Source organism: Schistocerca gregaria, unplaced genomic scaffold, assembly GCF_023897955.1.
Source record: "Schistocerca gregaria isolate iqSchGreg1 unplaced genomic scaffold, iqSchGreg1.2 ptg001141l, whole genome shotgun sequence".
NCBI classification, from domain to species: domain Eukaryota; kingdom Metazoa; phylum Arthropoda; class Insecta; order Orthoptera; family Acrididae; genus Schistocerca; species Schistocerca gregaria.
In genome coordinates this window covers 1-16,557 of record NW_026062473.1, presented here as the reverse complement: position 1 = coordinate 16,557, position 16,557 = coordinate 1, and the positions used below count along the sequence as shown (strand labels likewise).

Genomic DNA, 16,557 nt, shown 5'->3' with positions numbered 1-16,557 from the left:
GCAATGGATGAGCAGCCAGTCGCAGCTGTGTCGTGCACTGTTTCTACAAAAGCGAAGAACACTGGCACAGGTAGCGTGGCCGAGCGGTCTAAGGCGCTGGTTTAAGGCACCAGTCTCTTCGGAGGCGTGGGTTCGAATCCCACCGCTGCCACATTTTTCTGTTTTTTGTGCCATTGCGGTGTTTTCTCGTGGGGTAGAACGCAGCTCCTGTGACCGCCGTGCAGCGTCGGTAGCGTGGCCGAGCGGTCTAAGGCGCTGGTTTCAGGCACCAGTCTCCTCGGAGGCGTGGGTTCGAATCCCACCGCTGCCAATGTTTTCTGTCTCGAAAGCCGCAGCACTGATTACCCGCGACGAAAGCAGCGCAGCAAGCCGTGAGCGTCTCTTTCTTAAATTGTCGTAGCACAGTGCGCGGTGCAACGACATGATTCACAGGCGCCGTTTGGTGTCATAGTGGCTGGCGTTCGTCTCCACGAAATGAGTCCCGAGAATGCCGCTGTACAAAGTGGGAGCGTATAATTTTGTAGTTGTCGTTTAGTAGCGTGTGTATAGATTGCTGCGTTCGCTGGAGTAGCCCTTGTGCCGTTGTCCGGTGTGGTCTAGTGGCTAGGATACCTGGCTCTCACCCAGGAGGCCCGGGTTCGATTCCCGGTACCGGAAAAGCGAGCGCAATTTGTTGCTCCTCTTATGCGACTTGGCCCGACTTAGCTCGACTGACGCTTCGCTGACGCTTGCAGAAAACTACGTTAAGTACGATTCGTGGTCACAAGTGACGGCGAGAGCGATGCGACATCTGTCCACCTCTTATCGAGGCACATACCTGAGGTGAACAGAGTAGGAGGACTGCAAGACACTGCCACGGGGGTTGAATGCAGCTAACCACACTGCTTAGTGTCCTTACATCGCAGACACGTTCGTTTGCCAGTATACATATAATGGAGCCCGCGTCTGACACAGTGGTGTGTGGGCCGAGCTTTGCTGTGCATCGCAACATGCAGTCGCGAGGACTGCCCTCGGCGGTGCTTCCGTGGCCGTGATCGTCTAGTGGTTAGGACATTGCGTTGTGGCCGCAATAACCCAGGTTCGAATCCTGGTCACGGCAATTTTTAAAGTTTTGCCTTGGTGTCGCTGCAGTGACGGTTGTGACTCAGTGTTTGAAATCACGGTGCCCTCTTTATTTTTCACTCATGTTCCGCAGGCTGCAGGTGGCACTACCAATTCTTTATCAACACGCAATGCCGCCACACGAGAGCGCGGGCAGCTACCTGTGTAGTTACTCTCTATTCGAGAAGGGCAGTTGTTTGAGGTGCAATGGATGAGCAGCCAGTCGCAGCTGTGTCGTGCACTGTTTCTACAAAAGCGAAGAACACTGGCACAGGTAGCGTGGCCGAGCGGTCTAAGGCGCTGGTTTAAGGCACCAGTCTCTTCGGAGGCGTGGGTTCGAATCCCACCGCTGCCACATTTTTCTGTTTTTTGTGCCATTGCGGTGTTTTCTCGTGGGGTAGAACGCAGCTCCTGTGACCGCCGTGCAGCGTCGGTAGCATTCTGGCTTTAGCCGTCGCCGCGGTCGGACGTGCTTGTTGTTTACTCCGCGTACGTTAGCGCTATCGCCGGTGTTTGGTGTTTACGTGAAGTTAGCTGTACATTTTCGCTGTTATTTTTTGAGTGGTGTCTCTGATAAGTGTTTTTATAGTGCTTTCGTCCGTTCCACGTTTCGTGCTTCGCCGCAATTTCGGTTGTTGCCGGAATTTCGTCGGAACCGACGACCATGTCTGACACCGTCAGGAAGAATACTTTAGTCTTCTCGTTCGAGAAAGAAACACGGCCGGTCCAACCCACTGCGCTGGAAATCCACGATTGGCTGACTGAGGTAATCGGTATAAATTCTGACTCTGTTCATACCACGCAATTAGATGCTGAAAAATACTGTGTTTTTGTTAAATTTCTGAACTCAGTGACAGTCGATAAGTTGCTTGCAAAATGGGGTAATTCCGTCGAATTTGTTCATCGAGACGGTTCAAAAAGTAATGTCTCTGTACGAAAAGCTGATATCATGTACACCAATGTCAGGATTTTGAATGTTCCAATTGAAATTGATAATCAGTTGATCAAGGACGCTCTATCTAAATATGGCGAAGTTAAATCTATCTATAACGAAAGATGGTCGAAGCTATACAAGATACAGTGTTTTAATGGCATTAGATCCGTTGAAATGGAGGTGAAAGCCAACATTCCGTCCCATATATCCGTTGCAGGTCATAAAGCACATGTTGTGTATTCTGGTCAGGAGCGCACGTGCAATATTTGCAATGAGACAGGTCATTTCCGACAAGATTGTCCGCGCCGTGTTTTTGTTCTTCGGAACAATCTAACACAGCGTCAAAAACTGACCCTCAGCGATGTCTTACCAAATAGCACTTCCCTTCTTTCGGTTAACGACAGTGGTGCATGTACTTCTGCAGTGCCCGCCATAACTACTACGGAGTTCCCTCCCCTGAGCGTCATTACATCACACCCTTCTGTTCCCGATTGCGATCTCCAGAATAAGAAGCGACCGTTGGAAACGACCGATGACGGCTCGGACGGCGAGTCCGCCCGTAATTCGCCTTCCACCCGCAAGCAGAAGCAGTGTAATGCGGATGTGCTCGAGGAAACAAACAGTACATGTATTGACGTGACGACAGCCGCTGAGGCAACCCGGCCGCTGTCGGCGGCTGAACAGGTACAAACGGTCCACGGAGGGGACGCAGTAACGATTGTCGCGGAGACGGAAGAGGCGCACTCCGAAGCACAAGAGGTGACGGAGCGGAACCCAACTCAAGAACTTACAGACCCACAAACCGCCGACTCCGTCAGTGCTCTGGAGCTAGTGACGGAAGAACAAGGAAATGGCACTCGTAAAAAGGACGCTGTTGAGGCAGCTTCGGTCACAACGGTGGTAAAGATAGACAATCCGAATGACGGCGCGTTGAACCAAGATGTCCGACGACGCCGACTCAAACCGCAACCTACTCTCAAAGCTTCCCGTAACCAAAGCAAACAACAACCAGCACAAGAGGAAGCGACGGCCAAGAACGTCTTGTATGAAATCATCACGGAAAGACCTAAGGAGGTACCTTCAAGTGACATTAGTGATGCAAAGCCCCTCGGTAAAACTAAAACCCGAGATGTTCGGAATCCTGCACCAAAATGAGGCTGTAAGATGAAAAAAAAAAAAGGATTTTGTTGAACCAGTTTCATTTCTAATTGTACTACTGTCTTAGTCATATTTCAGAGGAACCAGATGAAGTGTTTACCGAGCTTCAAATACTGACTATTCTTTTAGATGTTTGTTTAAGCGGAGTCGTTTCTCCCTTCTAGAAGCTGCACATCTCTTTTCTTTTTTTTATTAATATTTTGTTATCTTTTTAATCACTTATTTACTTTTTATGCAAACTAAATGTCCCAGGCATACACAATTACGACTATCAATATTAACAGGATTACATCCGTGACTAAAGTTACAGCGCTCAAGGATTATTTATATGAGTCAGGGACGGACATTGCTTTCCTACAGGAAGTAGTGCTGACTAATCTTACAGTGCCTGGATATTTGGCGATTTTAAATGTCTCACTTGACACCAACGTCGGTACAGCAATTTTAGTCAGGGAGGGGATTCCTGTCTCGGACATCGAGAGGTTGGACTCCGGCAGAGCGATAGGTATAAAAGTCTTTGGTTCTACCCTTATCAATCTGTATGCCCCTTCTGGCACATCCAATAGAATGGAAAGAGCACAGTTCTATAAAGAAGAAATCATTTATTTATTACGGAAAAACCCAAAAGATCTTATAATAGGCGGTGATTTTAATTGTGTGATAAATAAGAAAGACCAGGTTCCGAATTTTAATAACTGCGATGAACTGAAGCGTTTCGTCACTGTTTTACAGCTTAAAGATGCTTGGGAAATAATGTATCCCACATTTGTGGCATTTACATTCCTAGGTCCTCACTCACGTAGCAGGATCGACAGACTCTACATATCGCAAAGTCTAGTTAGCTCCTTCATTAAAGCAGAGACGATTCCAGTTTACTTTTCTGATCATAGCTCCGTGCTAGCTTCCATCAACCTTACTGCGCAACCCACTCGCCGTTTTAGAAGTTCATGGCACCTTAATACGTCACTGATGCAGGACGACGGATTAGAAGAAAGTTTGACAGAAGCGTGGGCATTGTGCCTCCGCTCTGCAGATAGACACGTCTCAGTACTAGACTGGTGGTGCAACAGGGCAAAGCCTAAACTGAGAAAAGTTCTCATCCAGTATAGTGTACAACGATCGAAAGACTTGAAAAATTCCATAGAATTTTATTATACCATGCTGCGAAATTTATATGAGCAGGCAAACACTTCCAACGTCCGTCTGGCAGATATCAAGCGAACTAAGGCCAAATTGCTCAGTCTTAAAAGACAGCAGATGGAGGGTCTGAAATTAAAATCCAAGGCTAAGACAGTCGTGGAGGATGAACATGCTTCCTTGTACCATCTACTGAAGCACGAAAGAAACAGGAGACGCACCTTCATTGATGGACTTCAGTCTGAAACTGGCGAGACACTCACGACTCAGGGAGACATCGTCAATGCAGTGCACAAATATTACGAAGACCTATACACTGCCAACCCGGTATGTGAAGAGTCCTTCGATGAGTTCCTTAGTTCCATAGCTCCACAGGTCTCGGACGAGGAAAACGAAGACCTTCTCGTTGAGTGTACTAACGAAGATATCCACAGAATCATCTGCAAATCTCCTCTGAGGAAATCGCCGGGACCGGATGGTTTGCCTGTTGAATTTTATAAACAATACTGGCCACTGATTGGTGACATGTTTACCCGAATGACGAACGAGGTGCTTCAGGGAAAGCATTTACCTGCTGTTTTTAAAGAGAGCACAATAGTACTAATCCCAAAATATGCTGCAAAAAGAAACCTCAACAACTTTCGTCCTATCTCCCTGTTAAACTCCGATTATAAAATCATCGGCAGAATTTTAAACAACAGACTCTCACAGTTGGCCAAAAAGATAGTAAGTCCATACCAGTCCTGTGTGCCTACCAAGAGCATTTTCAAAAGCATAGCTGAATATAGAGATATAATTGCAATCACTGCTGTGACCACCATAAAATGTGCTATCATGTTTATTGACTTCCAGAAAGCATTTGATCGTGTGGATCATAGATTCCTTAGTGCCACACTGAACAAAATAGGTTTTAATGAGCGAGTCGTAAGTGTGATCAGAAATGTTGCAACAGGCATCAGCGCTTGTATATCAGTTAATTGCCAGAGGACAAAGCAGATTCAGATCAGGCGCGGCGTTCCTCAAGGAAGCCCCCTCTCCATGTTCCTATTCGTGCTTTCATTAGAACCTTTCCTCCGCAGTGTTCATGCCACTCTAACTGGCATCACATTATCTGGTCACCGAACAGTCATAAACGCCTATGCCGATGATGTCGGAGTCGTCCTGCGAAATCCCGACGACATTTTGAAATTGGAAACGCTAATTAAAAAGTACTGTAGAGTCTCCGGAGCAGGTGTCAACGCAAACAAAAGCAAACTCCTAAACCTGCGGGGTTTTCAACATACCACCTTAGCCTGGGCCACAATGGTCACCCAATGCAAAGCACTAGGAATAACACTGACACCTTGTCCGTTAAAAATGGCAGCTATCAATTGGAGAAATACGTCGGGACAACTTCTTGGAACAACAAGAGAAAACCTCCACCGTAACATGAACCAAGTTCAGAGGGTGATTTTCATTAACCACTGCATTCTCTCCAGGAGTTACTTTATAGCACAGATCTTCCCACTACCGAAAATGATTGGAAAAAAGATAAAGTCTACCATTGCCAGCTATCTTTGGAGAGGGGATATATTCAGAGTCGACGCAAAAACTGCGACCTTAGATCCCAGGAATGGAGGTTTGGGGTTAGTTGACATCAGAAATAAGGCGTCTGCGCTTTTTATAAAAAGGACCGCCACTATCCTTAGCGACCACGCTGATAGCATTACAACTAAATTATTTGAAGTTGTCAGGCCTGCCAGTTTACAGGCGCCGGTGAATGTGCAAAAAATAAATAACCGGCTCCAGTACGTTCGTGTATATTTTGTGGAATTCAGCTATCTCGGCGGTGTCATCATCAACTCACGACGGATCACGGCCCGCGATATTCTGTGCCATCGAAAGAAAATGGAGGGGAGAAACAAATTGGAAAGTAAATACCCACACACTGATTGGGACGCCATATGGAAAAATATTAATATGCGTGGTCTACCATCGGACGTCAAGTCAGCGTGGTATAAAACAGTGAATGAGACCGTAAGCACCAATGAAAGGTTACATGCAATCGGCGTTAGCGACACGAACCTATGTCTCAAATGTACATTGATCGACACGTTAGTGCACAGATTCACGTGCGGTGGCAATCTACAACTCTGTAATTGGATTAGGGAACAACTGGCTTTTCTTACGAGATCTTCGGTGGAAAATTTTCCCCCTGTTACATTCCTCAGGCCTCAGACTTGCTATTTTCCAGCAGCAAAAAACAACTCGGTCCATTGGTTAATGGGACACTATGTGAATTACGTAATTAATCACCTGGGAAATGACAATTCCACTGATTTTTACATGTACTTGAAGTGTGCTTTTTATAACGCCCTGAAATATAAAGACCACAAGAAAAACTACGGCAATATGCTTAAAATTGTATTCGAGCGACTGGGAATTGGTTGACAAGCCAACGAGATAAACAAAAATCGTTTATTTAAGCGAAACGACGCTTAAACAAAAACAATTGGGGAGAAGTACAATTTTACAGTTTCACATTACAATCACTTATCCTCTGCTGGCAAAGAAGGCTATTTTGTTTATTGCACAGAAGAAGCCGAAGCCGAAAGCCAGTATCGCAGGGTTAAAGATAAATTGTTTTCTTATACCTTCATTTTATGACTGAGAAGGAAGTCTCATTTGTTTCCATGGAAGGGAACATATTTTTTTTTATTATTATTATTAATCTCAAGAAGGAAAGGAGGCTATGGAATTAGTAAAAAAAAAAAAAAAAAAAAAAAAAAAAAAAAAAAAAAAAAAATAAAAAAAAAATAAAAAAAATGGATAAGGCGTCGGACTTCGGCTCTGAAGATTACAGGTTCGAATGCTGTCACGCTTGTGTTTAAAAGAAAAAAAAAAAAAATAATAAAAAAAAAAAAAAAAAAAAAAAAAGTAGCGTGGCCGAGCGGTCTAAGGCGCTGGTTTCAGGCACCAGTCTCCTCGGAGGCGTGGGTTCGAATCCCACCGCTGCCAATGTTTTCTGTCTCGAAAGCCGCAGCACTGATTACCCGCGACGAAAGCAGCGCAGCAAGCCGTGAGCGTCTCTTTCTTAAATTGTCGTAGCACAGTGCGCGGTGCAACGACATGATTCACAGGCGCCGTTTGGTGTCATAGTGGCTGGCGTTCGTCTCCACGAAATGAGTCCCGAGAATGCCGCTGTACAAAGTGGGAGCGTATAATTTTGTAGTTGTCGTTTAGTAGCGTGTGTATAGATTGCTGCGTTCGCTGGAGTAGCCCTTGTGCCGTTGTCCGGTGTGGTCTAGTGGCTAGGATACCTGGCTCTCACCCAGGAGGCCCGGGTTCGATTCCCGGTACCGGAAAAGCGAGCGCAATTTGTTGCTCCTCTTATGCGACTTGGCCCGACTTAGCTCGACTGACGCTTCGCTGACGCTTGCAGAAAACTACGTTAAGTACGATTCGTGGTCACAAGTGACGGCGAGAGCGATGCGACATCTGTCCACCTCTTATCGAGGCACATACCTGAGGTGAACAGAGTAGGAGGACTGCAAGACACTGCCACGGGGGTTGAATGCAGCTAACCACACTGCTTAGTGTCCTTACATCGCAGACACGTTCGTTTGCCAGTATACATATAATGGAGCCCGCGTCTGACACAGTGGTGTGTGGGCCGAGCTTTGCTGTGCATCGCAACATGCAGTCGCGAGGACTGCCCTCGGCGGTGCTTCCGTGGCCGTGATCGTCTAGTGGTTAGGACATTGCGTTGTGGCCGCAATAACCCAGGTTCGAATCCTGGTCACGGCAATTTTTAAAGTTTTGCCTTGGTGTCGCTGCAGTGACGGTTGTGACTCAGTGTTTGAAATCACGGTGCCCTCTTTATTTTTCACTCATGTTCCGCAGGCTGCAGGTGGCACTACCAATTCTTTATCAACACGCAATGCCGCCACACGAGAGCGCGGGCAGCTACCTGTGTAGTTACTCTCTATTCGAGAAGGGCAGTTGTTTGAGGTGCAATGGATGAGCAGCCAGTCGCAGCTGTGTCGTGCACTGTTTCTACAAAAGCGAAGAACACTGGCACAGGTAGCGTGGCCGAGCGGTCTAAGGCGCTGGTTTAAGGCACCAGTCTCTTCGGAGGCGTGGGTTCGAATCCCACCGCTGCCACATTTTTCTGTTTTTTGTGCCATTGCGGTGTTTTCTCGTGGGGTAGAACGCAGCTCCTGTGACCGCCGTGCAGCGTCGGTAGCGTGGCCGAGCGGTCTAAGGCGCTGGTTTCAGGCACCAGTCTCCTCGGAGGCGTGGGTTCGAATCCCACCGCTGCCAATGTTTTCTGTCTCGAAAGCCGCAGCACTGATTACCCGCGACGAAAGCAGCGCAGCAAGCCGTGAGCGTCTCTTTCTTAAATTGTCGTAGCACAGTGCGCGGTGCAACGACATGATTCACAGGCGCCGTTTGGTGTCATAGTGGCTGGCGTTCGTCTCCACGAAATGAGTCCCGAGAATGCCGCTGTACAAAGTGGGAGCGTATAATTTTGTAGTTGTCGTTTAGTAGCGTGTGTATAGATTGCTGCGTTCGCTGGAGTAGCCCTTGTGCCGTTGTCCGGTGTGGTCTAGTGGCTAGGATACCTGGCTCTCACCCAGGAGGCCCGGGTTCGATTCCCGGTACCGGAAAAGCGAGCGCAATTTGTTGCTCCTCTTATGCGACTTGGCCCGACTTAGCTCGACTGACGCTTCGCTGACGCTTGCAGAAAACTACGTTAAGTACGATTCGTGGTCACAAGTGACGGCGAGAGCGATGCGACATCTGTCCACCTCTTATCGAGGCACATACCTGAGGTGAACAGAGTAGGAGGACTGCAAGACACTGCCACGGGGGTTGAATGCAGCTAACCACACTGCTTAGTGTCCTTACATCGCAGACACGTTCGTTTGCCAGTATACATATAATGGAGCCCGCGTCTGACACAGTGGTGTGTGGGCCGAGCTTTGCTGTGCATCGCAACATGCAGTCGCGAGGACTGCCCTCGGCGGTGCTTCCGTGGCCGTGATCGTCTAGTGGTTAGGACATTGCGTTGTGGCCGCAATAACCCAGGTTCGAATCCTGGTCACGGCAATTTTTAAAGTTTTGCCTTGGTGTCGCTGCAGTGACGGTTGTGACTCAGTGTTTGAAATCACGGTGCCCTCTTTATTTTTCACTCATGTTCCGCAGGCTGCAGGTGGCACTACCAATTCTTTATCAACACGCAATGCCGCCACACGAGAGCGCGGGCAGCTACCTGTGTAGTTACTCTCTATTCGAGAAGGGCAGTTGTTTGAGGTGCAATGGATGAGCAGCCAGTCGCAGCTGTGTCGTGCACTGTTTCTACAAAAGCGAAGAACACTGGCACAGGTAGCGTGGCCGAGCGGTCTAAGGCGCTGGTTTAAGGCACCAGTCTCTTCGGAGGCGTGGGTTCGAATCCCACCGCTGCCACATTTTTCTGTTTTTTGTGCCATTGCGGTGTTTTCTCGTGGGGTAGAACGCAGCTCCTGTGACCGCCGTGCAGCGTCGGTAGCGTGGCCGAGCGGTCTAAGGCGCTGGTTTCAGGCACCAGTCTCCTCGGAGGCGTGGGTTCGAATCCCACCGCTGCCAATGTTTTCTGTCTCGAAAGCCGCAGCACTGATTACCCGCGACGAAAGCAGCGCAGCAAGCCGTGAGCGTCTCTTTCTTAAATTGTCGTAGCACAGTGCGCGGTGCAACGACATGATTCACAGGCGCCGTTTGGTGTCATAGTGGCTGGCGTTCGTCTCCACGAAATGAGTCCCGAGAATGCCGCTGTACAAAGTGGGAGCGTATAATTTTGTAGTTGTCGTTTAGTAGCGTGTGTATAGATTGCTGCGTTCGCTGGAGTAGCCCTTGTGCCGTTGTCCGGTGTGGTCTAGTGGCTAGGATACCTGGCTCTCACCCAGGAGGCCCGGGTTCGATTCCCGGTACCGGAAAAGCGAGCGCAATTTGTTGCTCCTCTTATGCGACTTGGCCCGACTTAGCTCGACTGACGCTTCGCTGACGCTTGCAGAAAACTACGTTAAGTACGATTCGTGGTCACAAGTGACGGCGAGAGCGATGCGACATCTGTCCACCTCTTATCGAGGCACATACCTGAGGTGAACAGAGTAGGAGGACTGCAAGACACTGCCACGGGGGTTGAATGCAGCTAACCACACTGCTTAGTGTCCTTACATCGCAGACACGTTCGTTTGCCAGTATACATATAATGGAGCCCGCGTCTGACACAGTGGTGTGTGGGCCGAGCTTTGCTGTGCATCGCAACATGCAGTCGCGAGGACTGCCCTCGGCGGTGCTTCCGTGGCCGTGATCGTCTAGTGGTTAGGACATTGCGTTGTGGCCGCAATAACCCAGGTTCGAATCCTGGTCACGGCAATTTTTAAAGTTTTGCCTTGGTGTCGCTGCAGTGACGGTTGTGACTCAGTGTTTGAAATCACGGTGCCCTCTTTATTTTTCACTCATGTTCCGCAGGCTGCAGGTGGCACTACCAATTCTTTATCAACACGCAATGCCGCCACACGAGAGCGCGGGCAGCTACCTGTGTAGTTACTCTCTATTCGAGAAGGGCAGTTGTTTGAGGTGCAATGGATGAGCAGCCAGTCGCAGCTGTGTCGTGCACTGTTTCTACAAAAGCGAAGAACACTGGCACAGGTAGCGTGGCCGAGCGGTCTAAGGCGCTGGTTTAAGGCACCAGTCTCTTCGGAGGCGTGGGTTCGAATCCCACCGCTGCCACATTTTTCTGTTTTTTGTGCCATTGCGGTGTTTTCTCGTGGGGTAGAACGCAGCTCCTGTGACCGCCGTGCAGCGTCGGTAGCGTGGCCGAGCGGTCTAAGGCGCTGGTTTCAGGCACCAGTCTCCTCGGAGGCGTGGGTTCGAATCCCACCGCTGCCAATGTTTTCTGTCTCGAAAGCCGCAGCACTGATTACCCGCGACGAAAGCAGCGCAGCAAGCCGTGAGCGTCTCTTTCTTAAATTGTCGTAGCACAGTGCGCGGTGCAACGACATGATTCACAGGCGCCGTTTGGTGTCATAGTGGCTGGCGTTCGTCTCCACGAAATGAGTCCCGAGAATGCCGCTGTACAAAGTGGGAGCGTATAATTTTGTAGTTGTCGTTTAGTAGCGTGTGTATAGATTGCTGCGTTCGCTGGAGTAGCCCTTGTGCCGTTGTCCGGTGTGGTCTAGTGGCTAGGATACCTGGCTCTCACCCAGGAGGCCCGGGTTCGATTCCCGGTACCGGAAAAGCGAGCGCAATTTGTTGCTCCTCTTATGCGACTTGGCCCGACTTAGCTCGACTGACGCTTCGCTGACGCTTGCAGAAAACTACGTTAAGTACGATTCGTGGTCACAAGTGACGGCGAGAGCGATGCGACATCTGTCCACCTCTTATCGAGGCACATACCTGAGGTGAACAGAGTAGGAGGACTGCAAGACACTGCCACGGGGGTTGAATGCAGCTAACCACACTGCTTAGTGTCCTTACATCGCAGACACGTTCGTTTGCCAGTATACATATAATGGAGCCCGCGTCTGACACAGTGGTGTGTGGGCCGAGCTTTGCTGTGCATCGCAACATGCAGTCGCGAGGACTGCCCTCGGCGGTGCTTCCGTGGCCGTGATCGTCTAGTGGTTAGGACATTGCGTTGTGGCCGCAATAACCCAGGTTCGAATCCTGGTCACGGCAATTTTTAAAGTTTTGCCTTGGTGTCGCTGCAGTGACGGTTGTGACTCAGTGTTTGAAATCACGGTGCCCTCTTTATTTTTCACTCATGTTCCGCAGGCTGCAGGTGGCACTACCAATTCTTTATCAACACGCAATGCCGCCACACGAGAGCGCGGGCAGCTACCTGTGTAGTTACTCTCTATTCGAGAAGGGCAGTTGTTTGAGGTGCAATGGATGAGCAGCCAGTCGCAGCTGTGTCGTGCACTGTTTCTACAAAAGCGAAGAACACTGGCACAGGTAGCGTGGCCGAGCGGTCTAAGGCGCTGGTTTAAGGCACCAGTCTCTTCGGAGGCGTGGGTTCGAATCCCACCGCTGCCACATTTTTCTGTTTTTTGTGCCATTGCGGTGTTTTCTCGTGGGGTAGAACGCAGCTCCTGTGACCGCCGTGCAGCGTCGGTAGCGTGGCCGAGCGGTCTAAGGCGCTGGTTTCAGGCACCAGTCTCCTCGGAGGCGTGGGTTCGAATCCCACCGCTGCCAATGTTTTCTGTCTCGAAAGCCGCAGCACTGATTACCCGCGACGAAAGCAGCGCAGCAAGCCGTGAGCGTCTCTTTCTTAAATTGTCGTAGCACAGTGCGCGGTGCAACGACATGATTCACAGGCGCCGTTTGGTGTCATAGTGGCTGGCGTTCGTCTCCACGAAATGAGTCCCGAGAATGCCGCTGTACAAAGTGGGAGCGTATAATTTTGTAGTTGTCGTTTAGTAGCGTGTGTATAGATTGCTGCGTTCGCTGGAGTAGCCCTTGTGCCGTTGTCCGGTGTGGTCTAGTGGCTAGGATACCTGGCTCTCACCCAGGAGGCCCGGGTTCGATTCCCGGTACCGGAAAAGCGAGCGCAATTTGTTGCTCCTCTTATGCGACTTGGCCCGACTTAGCTCGACTGACGCTTCGCTGACGCTTGCAGAAAACTACGTTAAGTACGATTCGTGGTCACAAGTGACGGCGAGAGCGATGCGACATCTGTCCACCTCTTATCGAGGCACATACCTGAGGTGAACAGAGTAGGAGGACTGCAAGACACTGCCACGGGGGTTGAATGCAGCTAACCACACTGCTTAGTGTCCTTACATCGCAGACACGTTCGTTTGCCAGTATACATATAATGGAGCCCGCGTCTGACACAGTGGTGTGTGGGCCGAGCTTTGCTGTGCATCGCAACATGCAGTCGCGAGGACTGCCCTCGGCGGTGCTTCCGTGGCCGTGATCGTCTAGTGGTTAGGACATTGCGTTGTGGCCGCAATAACCCAGGTTCGAATCCTGGTCACGGCAATTTTTAAAGTTTTGCCTTGGTGTCGCTGCAGTGACGGTTGTGACTCAGTGTTTGAAATCACGGTGCCCTCTTGATTTTTCACTCATGTTCCGCAGGCTGCAGGTGGCACTACCAATTCTTTATCAACACGCAATGCCGCCACACGAGAGCGCGGGCAGCTACCTGTGTAGTTACTCTCTATTCGAGAAGGGCAGTTGTTTGAGGTGCAATGGATGAGCAGCCAGTCGCAGCTGTGTCGTGCACTGTTTCTACAAAAGCGAAGAACACTGGCACAGGTAGCGTGGCCGAGCGGTCTAAGGCGCTGGTTTAAGGCACCAGTCTCTTCGGAGGCGTGGGTTCGAATCCCACCGCTGCCACATTTTTCTGTTTTTTGTGCCATTGCGGTGTTTTCTCGTGGGGTAGAACGCAGCTCCTGTGACCGCCGTGCAGCGTCGGTAGCGTGGCCGAGCGGTCTAAGGCGCTGGTTTCAGGCACCAGTCTCCTCGGAGGCGTGGGTTCGAATCCCACCGCTGCCAATGTTTTCTGTCTCGAAAGCCGCAGCACTGATTACCCGCGACGAAAGCAGCGCAGCAAGCCGTGAGCGTCTCTTTCTTAAATTGTCGTAGCACAGTGCGCGGTGCAACGACATGATTCACAGGCGCCGTTTGGTGTCATAGTGGCTGGCGTTCGTCTCCACGAAATGAGTCCCGAGAATGCCGCTGTACAAAGTGGGAGCGTATAATTTTGTAGTTGTCGTTTAGTAGCGTGTGTATAGATTGCTGCGTTCGCTGGAGTAGCCCTTGTGCCGTTGTCCGGTGTGGTCTAGTGGCTAGGATACCTGGCTCTCACCCAGGAGGCCCGGGTTCGATTCCCGGTACCGGAAAAGCGAGCGCAATTTGTTGCTCCTCTTATGCGACTTGGCCCGACTTAGCTCGACTGACGCTTCGCTGACGCTTGCAGAAAACTACGTTAAGTACGATTCGTGGTCACAAGTGACGGCGAGAGCGATGCGACATCTGTCCACCTCTTATCGAGGCACATACCTGAGGTGAACAGAGTAGGAGGACTGCAAGACACTGCCACGGGGGTTGAATGCAGCTAACCACACTGCTTAGTGTCCTTACATCGCAGACACGTTCGTTTGCCAGTATACATATAATGGAGCCCGCGTCTGACACAGTGGTGTGTGGGCCGAGCTTTGCTGTGCATCGCAACATGCAGTCGCGAGGACTGCCCTCGGCGGTGCTTCCGTGGCCGTGATCGTCTAGTGGTTAGGACATTGCGTTGTGGCCGCAATAACCCAGGTTCGAATCCTGGTCACGGCAATTTTTAAAGTTTTGCCTTGGTGTCGCTGCAGTGACGGTTGTGACTCAGTGTTTGAAATCACGGTGCCCTCTTTATTTTTCACTCATGTTCCGCAGGCTGCAGGTGGCACTACCAATTCTTTATCAACACGCAATGCCGCCACACGAGAGCGCGGGCAGCTACCTGTGTAGTTACTCTCTATTCGAGAAGGGCAGTTGTTTGAGGTGCAATGGATGAGCAGCCAGTCGCAGCTGTGTCGTGCACTGTTTCTACAAAAGCGAAGAACACTGGCACAGGTAGCGTGGCCGAGCGGTCTAAGGCGCTGGTTTAAGGCACCAGTCTCTTCGGAGGCGTGGGTTCGAATCCCACCGCTGCCACATTTTTCTGTTTTTTGTGCCATTGCGGTGTTTTCTCGTGGGGTAGAACGCAGCTCCTGTGACCGCCGTGCAGCGTCGGTAGCGTGGCCGAGCGGTCTAAGGCGCTGGTTTCAGGCACCAGTCTCCTCGGAGGCGTGGGTTCGAATCCCACCGCTGCCAATGTTTTCTGTCTCGAAAGCCGCAGCACTGATTACCCGCGACGAAAGCAGCGCAGCAAGCCGTGAGCGTCTCTTTCTTAAATTGTCGTAGCACAGTGCGCGGTGCAACGACATGATTCACAGGCGCCGTTTGGTGTCATAGTGGCTGGCGTTCGTCTCCACGAAATGAGTCCCGAGAATGCCGCTGTACAAAGTGGGAGCGTATAATTTTGTAGTTGTCGTTTAGTAGCGTGTGTATAGATTGCTGCGTTCGCTGGAGTAGCCCTTGTGCCGTTGTCCGGTGTGGTCTAGTGGCTAGGATACCTGGCTCTCACCCAGGAGGCCCGGGTTCGATTCCCGGTACCGGAAAAGCGAGCGCAATTTGTTGCTCCTCTTATGCGACTTGGCCCGACTTAGCTCGACTGACGCTTCGCTGACGCTTGCAGAAAACTACGTTAAGTACGATTCGTGGTCACAAGTGACGGCGAGAGCGATGCGACATCTGTCCACCTCTTATCGAGGCACATACCTGAGGTGAACAGAGTAGGAGGACTGCAAGACACTGCCACGGGGGTTGAATGCAGCTAACCACACTGCTTAGTGTCCTTACATCGCAGACACGTTCGTTTGCCAGTATACATATAATGGAGCCCGCGTCTGACACAGTGGTGTGTGGGCCGAGCTTTGCTGTGCATCGCAACATGCAGTCGCGAGGACTGCCCTCGGCGGTGCTTCCGTGGCCGTGATCGTCTAGTGGTTAGGACATTGCGTTGTGGCCGCAATAACCCAGGTTCGAATCCTGGTCACGGCAATTTTTAAAGTTTTGCCTTGGTGTCGCTGCAGTGACGGTTGTGACTCAGTGTTTGAAATCACGGTGCCCTCTTTATTTTTCACTCATGTTCCGCAGGCTGCAGGTGGCACTACCAATTCTTTATCAACACGCAATGCCGCCACACGAGAGCGCGGGCAGCTACCTGTGTAGTTACTCTCTATTCGAGAAGGGCAGTTGTTTGAGGTGCAATGGATGAGCAGCCAGTCGCAGCTGTGTCGTGCACTGTTTCTACAAAAGCGAAGAACACTGGCACAGGTAGCGTGGGCCGAGCGGGTCTAAGGCGCTGGTTTAAGGCACCAGTCTCTTCGGAGGCGTGGGTTCGAATCCCACCGCTGCCACATTTTTCTGTTTTTTGTGCCATTGCGGTGTTTTCCTCGTGGGGTAGAACGCAGCTCCTGTGACCGCCGTGCAGCGTCGGTAGCGTGGCCGAGCGGTCTAAGGCGCTGGTTTCAGGCACCAGTCTCCTCGGAGGCGTGGGTTCGAATCCCACCGCTGCCAATGTTTTCTGTCTCGAAAGCCGCAGCACTGATTACCCGCGACGAAAGCAGCGCAGCAAGCCGTGAGCGTCTCTTTAACACGCGATCTAGTGT

At 50.6% G+C, this 16,557-nt stretch overlaps 34 non-coding genes across 34 annotated transcripts; all 34 read left to right on the top strand.

Moving 5' to 3' along the window:
• The first annotated feature begins 69 nt into the window (after positions 1-69).
• Trnal-aag (transfer RNA leucine (anticodon AAG)) lies at positions 70-151 on the top strand. Its single transcript has one exon. It is a non-coding gene; the product is annotated as a tRNA-Leu (tRNA).
• Positions 152-228: 77 nt separating this feature from the next.
• On the top strand, positions 229-310 carry Trnal-cag (transfer RNA leucine (anticodon CAG)). The gene has a single exon. It is a non-coding gene; the product is annotated as a tRNA-Leu (tRNA).
• Positions 311-585: 275 nt separating this feature from the next.
• Positions 586-657, top strand: Trnae-cuc (transfer RNA glutamic acid (anticodon CUC)). Its single transcript has one exon. It is a non-coding gene; the product is annotated as a tRNA-Glu (tRNA).
• A 370-nt stretch (positions 658-1,027) lies between these two features.
• On the top strand, positions 1,028-1,099 carry Trnah-gug (transfer RNA histidin (anticodon GUG)). The gene has a single exon. It is a non-coding gene; the product is annotated as a tRNA-His (tRNA).
• Positions 1,100-1,374: 275 nt separating this feature from the next.
• On the top strand, positions 1,375-1,456 carry Trnal-aag (transfer RNA leucine (anticodon AAG)). The gene has a single exon. It is a non-coding gene; the product is annotated as a tRNA-Leu (tRNA).
• A 5,789-nt stretch (positions 1,457-7,245) lies between these two features.
• Positions 7,246-7,327, top strand: Trnal-cag (transfer RNA leucine (anticodon CAG)). Its single transcript has one exon. It is a non-coding gene; the product is annotated as a tRNA-Leu (tRNA).
• A 275-nt stretch (positions 7,328-7,602) lies between these two features.
• Positions 7,603-7,674, top strand: Trnae-cuc (transfer RNA glutamic acid (anticodon CUC)). Its single transcript has one exon. It is a non-coding gene; the product is annotated as a tRNA-Glu (tRNA).
• Positions 7,675-8,044: 370 nt separating this feature from the next.
• Trnah-gug (transfer RNA histidin (anticodon GUG)) lies at positions 8,045-8,116 on the top strand. The gene has a single exon. It is a non-coding gene; the product is annotated as a tRNA-His (tRNA).
• Positions 8,117-8,391: 275 nt separating this feature from the next.
• On the top strand, positions 8,392-8,473 carry Trnal-aag (transfer RNA leucine (anticodon AAG)). The gene has a single exon. It is a non-coding gene; the product is annotated as a tRNA-Leu (tRNA).
• Positions 8,474-8,550: 77 nt separating this feature from the next.
• On the top strand, positions 8,551-8,632 carry Trnal-cag (transfer RNA leucine (anticodon CAG)). The gene has a single exon. It is a non-coding gene; the product is annotated as a tRNA-Leu (tRNA).
• A 275-nt stretch (positions 8,633-8,907) lies between these two features.
• Trnae-cuc (transfer RNA glutamic acid (anticodon CUC)) lies at positions 8,908-8,979 on the top strand. Its single transcript has one exon. It is a non-coding gene; the product is annotated as a tRNA-Glu (tRNA).
• A 370-nt stretch (positions 8,980-9,349) lies between these two features.
• On the top strand, positions 9,350-9,421 carry Trnah-gug (transfer RNA histidin (anticodon GUG)). The gene has a single exon. It is a non-coding gene; the product is annotated as a tRNA-His (tRNA).
• A 275-nt stretch (positions 9,422-9,696) lies between these two features.
• On the top strand, positions 9,697-9,778 carry Trnal-aag (transfer RNA leucine (anticodon AAG)). The gene has a single exon. It is a non-coding gene; the product is annotated as a tRNA-Leu (tRNA).
• A 77-nt stretch (positions 9,779-9,855) lies between these two features.
• Trnal-cag (transfer RNA leucine (anticodon CAG)) lies at positions 9,856-9,937 on the top strand. Its single transcript has one exon. It is a non-coding gene; the product is annotated as a tRNA-Leu (tRNA).
• Positions 9,938-10,212: 275 nt separating this feature from the next.
• Trnae-cuc (transfer RNA glutamic acid (anticodon CUC)) lies at positions 10,213-10,284 on the top strand. The gene has a single exon. It is a non-coding gene; the product is annotated as a tRNA-Glu (tRNA).
• Positions 10,285-10,654: 370 nt separating this feature from the next.
• Positions 10,655-10,726, top strand: Trnah-gug (transfer RNA histidin (anticodon GUG)). Its single transcript has one exon. It is a non-coding gene; the product is annotated as a tRNA-His (tRNA).
• A 275-nt stretch (positions 10,727-11,001) lies between these two features.
• On the top strand, positions 11,002-11,083 carry Trnal-aag (transfer RNA leucine (anticodon AAG)). Its single transcript has one exon. It is a non-coding gene; the product is annotated as a tRNA-Leu (tRNA).
• Positions 11,084-11,160: 77 nt separating this feature from the next.
• Positions 11,161-11,242, top strand: Trnal-cag (transfer RNA leucine (anticodon CAG)). Its single transcript has one exon. It is a non-coding gene; the product is annotated as a tRNA-Leu (tRNA).
• A 275-nt stretch (positions 11,243-11,517) lies between these two features.
• Positions 11,518-11,589, top strand: Trnae-cuc (transfer RNA glutamic acid (anticodon CUC)). The gene has a single exon. It is a non-coding gene; the product is annotated as a tRNA-Glu (tRNA).
• A 370-nt stretch (positions 11,590-11,959) lies between these two features.
• Positions 11,960-12,031, top strand: Trnah-gug (transfer RNA histidin (anticodon GUG)). The gene has a single exon. It is a non-coding gene; the product is annotated as a tRNA-His (tRNA).
• Positions 12,032-12,306: 275 nt separating this feature from the next.
• Trnal-aag (transfer RNA leucine (anticodon AAG)) lies at positions 12,307-12,388 on the top strand. Its single transcript has one exon. It is a non-coding gene; the product is annotated as a tRNA-Leu (tRNA).
• Positions 12,389-12,465: 77 nt separating this feature from the next.
• On the top strand, positions 12,466-12,547 carry Trnal-cag (transfer RNA leucine (anticodon CAG)). The gene has a single exon. It is a non-coding gene; the product is annotated as a tRNA-Leu (tRNA).
• Positions 12,548-12,822: 275 nt separating this feature from the next.
• On the top strand, positions 12,823-12,894 carry Trnae-cuc (transfer RNA glutamic acid (anticodon CUC)). Its single transcript has one exon. It is a non-coding gene; the product is annotated as a tRNA-Glu (tRNA).
• Positions 12,895-13,264: 370 nt separating this feature from the next.
• Positions 13,265-13,336, top strand: Trnah-gug (transfer RNA histidin (anticodon GUG)). Its single transcript has one exon. It is a non-coding gene; the product is annotated as a tRNA-His (tRNA).
• Positions 13,337-13,611: 275 nt separating this feature from the next.
• Positions 13,612-13,693, top strand: Trnal-aag (transfer RNA leucine (anticodon AAG)). The gene has a single exon. It is a non-coding gene; the product is annotated as a tRNA-Leu (tRNA).
• Positions 13,694-13,770: 77 nt separating this feature from the next.
• Positions 13,771-13,852, top strand: Trnal-cag (transfer RNA leucine (anticodon CAG)). The gene has a single exon. It is a non-coding gene; the product is annotated as a tRNA-Leu (tRNA).
• A 275-nt stretch (positions 13,853-14,127) lies between these two features.
• On the top strand, positions 14,128-14,199 carry Trnae-cuc (transfer RNA glutamic acid (anticodon CUC)). The gene has a single exon. It is a non-coding gene; the product is annotated as a tRNA-Glu (tRNA).
• Positions 14,200-14,569: 370 nt separating this feature from the next.
• Trnah-gug (transfer RNA histidin (anticodon GUG)) lies at positions 14,570-14,641 on the top strand. The gene has a single exon. It is a non-coding gene; the product is annotated as a tRNA-His (tRNA).
• A 275-nt stretch (positions 14,642-14,916) lies between these two features.
• Positions 14,917-14,998, top strand: Trnal-aag (transfer RNA leucine (anticodon AAG)). Its single transcript has one exon. It is a non-coding gene; the product is annotated as a tRNA-Leu (tRNA).
• A 77-nt stretch (positions 14,999-15,075) lies between these two features.
• Trnal-cag (transfer RNA leucine (anticodon CAG)) lies at positions 15,076-15,157 on the top strand. The gene has a single exon. It is a non-coding gene; the product is annotated as a tRNA-Leu (tRNA).
• Positions 15,158-15,432: 275 nt separating this feature from the next.
• Positions 15,433-15,504, top strand: Trnae-cuc (transfer RNA glutamic acid (anticodon CUC)). Its single transcript has one exon. It is a non-coding gene; the product is annotated as a tRNA-Glu (tRNA).
• Positions 15,505-15,874: 370 nt separating this feature from the next.
• On the top strand, positions 15,875-15,946 carry Trnah-gug (transfer RNA histidin (anticodon GUG)). Its single transcript has one exon. It is a non-coding gene; the product is annotated as a tRNA-His (tRNA).
• Positions 15,947-16,221: 275 nt separating this feature from the next.
• On the top strand, positions 16,222-16,305 carry Trnal-aag (transfer RNA leucine (anticodon AAG)). Its single transcript has one exon. It is a non-coding gene; the product is annotated as a tRNA-Leu (tRNA).
• Positions 16,306-16,383: 78 nt separating this feature from the next.
• Positions 16,384-16,465, top strand: Trnal-cag (transfer RNA leucine (anticodon CAG)). The gene has a single exon. It is a non-coding gene; the product is annotated as a tRNA-Leu (tRNA).
• Positions 16,466-16,557: the final 92 nt, after the last annotated feature.